This window comes from Centruroides vittatus, unplaced genomic scaffold (assembly GCF_030686945.1).
Source record: "Centruroides vittatus isolate TY-2023 unplaced genomic scaffold, ASM3068694v2 contig_526, whole genome shotgun sequence".
Taxonomy (NCBI): Eukaryota; Metazoa; Arthropoda; class Arachnida; order Scorpiones; family Buthidae; genus Centruroides; species Centruroides vittatus.
This window is the reverse complement of record NW_027122309.1, coordinates 13640-16053: the sequence shown is the minus strand read 5'-3', so window position 1 is coordinate 16053 and position 2414 is coordinate 13640.

Below are 2414 nucleotides of genomic sequence, written 5' to 3'. Positions count from 1 at the left end.
CTATCTTCTTGTTATGCCTATTTTCTACCTTCTATCTTTTCATTATGCCTGTTTTCTACTTCTATCTTTTCATTATGCCTGTTTTCTCTTCTATCTTTTCATTATGCCTGTTTTCTACCTTCTATCTTTTCATTATGCCTGTTTTCTCTTCTATCTTTTCATTATGCCTGTTTTCTCCTTCTATCTTTTCATTATGCCTGTTTTCTACCTTCTATCTTTTCATTATGCCTGTTTTCTACCTTCTATCTTTTCATTATGCCTGTTTTCTACCTTCTATCTTTTCATTATGCCTGTTTTCTACCTTCTATCTTTTCATTATGCCTGTTTTCTACCTTCTATCTTTTCATTATGCCTGTTTTCTACCTTCTATCTTTTCATTATGCCTGTTTTCTACCTTCTATCTTTTCATTATGCCTGTTTTCTACCTTCTATCTTTTCATTATGCCTGTTTTATACCTTCTATCTTTTCATTATGCCTGTTTTCTACCTTCTATCTTTTCATTATGCCTGTTTTCTACCTTCTATCTTTTCATTATGCCTGTTTTCTACCTTCTATCTTTTCATTATGCCTGTTTTATACCTTCTAACTTTTTTTATTCTCATTCTCTACTTTCTTTTTATGCCTATTTTCTGATACATGCAGTTATCACGTCTACTTACACTCAAGATGAAGGGCCTACTCGTGTAATAGGCCCTATACCTTCACTCCTTTGTAGTTAATCTGTTTATAAACCTATTGTACACCTCCCATTCAAAACTTAGTCCTCATAATTAAAAGAATGTACGCCCACTCCGCAACTTCTCAAGCGCACGTAGGCCCCAAATTTAATTGTTTCTTAACGCATTAAAACGTCATATCCCTCATCCTTACTTAAAATGCACCCCACTTAATAGCCATTTCTTTCATTAAGGGGAAAGAAGGGCCTTACACCCCTCTTTATACTTCTTGGCATCCTCTTAAACATCCCCATTTAGCATCCTTTCTATGTTTAAACGAGAGCGAAACAAAAAGCGAACCCGGGGGTGTTCTTCTTCACTCGATCTAACACACGACGCCAAGTATAAAAAAAAAGGAAAGAGTGGGCTGCCGAAGAAGCATGGAAGTAGTTATTAATCTCAATAGTTCAAGCTAAACGTGTGTTAGTTTGACGTCCATTCACTTGTACGTTGGGACGGAGCATAATTTCTGGCGATGACGTAATGCCGTCGGATGACGGGAAGATCGATGAACACTAGATTGCTGCTGACAGAATACTACAGGCCGTCTACTAGAGGTCCTATCAATCATGGAATGTTTTTCTTTCATTTCTGACCATGTTTTGGCTGTTCCTGAGAGAAATCCGGACGGCTTCATTGATGCTATTGAGAGTTTGTTGCTCCTCTTCTTTTGACGGCTCCTACTGATCCACATTATTTGTTTGGAGTGTGAAAATTGACGTCTTTGTGTGCACCACATGAATATACACCCGTTGCTGATTTTTTAAAAAGTATATTATTAATAATAAAAATATTTTTTGGTCGTGCCGAGCTTTGCTCTTTGGCTCTTCTAGATTCTGATACTCTGAAGCTAAAAGAGGCCAAACACGTGTATGAGTTTTGCTATCTCTTCATTGTTATTGAGTGCCAGCTCTTAGTGCTCCTCTAACTGTGTAGCTAATGCCACAGAGTTTCCTATACTGCGTGCCAATCCTTGATGCTCTTCTATAATGGGTGCCAGCTCTTGATGCACCTTTCAATGCACATAGTTTAATGCCGCGTAGTTTTCCTATACTGATTGCCATTCCTTGATGCTCCTCTATAATGGGTGCCAGCTCTTGATGCACCTTTCAATGCACATAGTTTAATGCGCGTAGTTTTCCTATACTGATTGCCAGTCCTTGATGCTTCTCTACACTGGTGCCTGGTTTTTGATGGTCTTTCAATGCCACAGTTAATGCCGCATAGTTTCCTGACTGCGAGTTCTTGATGCTCCTCTATACTGAGTGTCAATCATTTATATCACCTCGCTGTTAAATGCTCCTCAAAAATGCTCTGTCAATGCTTTATTCAATGTAATCTATGCCAAAACACAACGTTTACTTATGCCGAAGTTAATGTTTGGTTAAATACATTAATGTGTATACAGTGTCTACGATGATTCCACAGGCCTCTTTTAGGGCCTTTACGCCGTTTTCGGAGCCAATTATGAGTTATTAATGTCTGTATACACACCACGAAACACTACACTTCTGTAGGCCTACACACACACGTACTGTACACTTATCGTGTAATAAGTCACGCTATTCTTTAGTACACAACACTGGTTTAAACGTAGAATTTTCACATAATTATAATTTCCGAGTGTTTCCTTAGTAACACAGACGTTACCGAACGTAACAATAACGTAAATTTTACGTAACATCAGCCAAAATAAA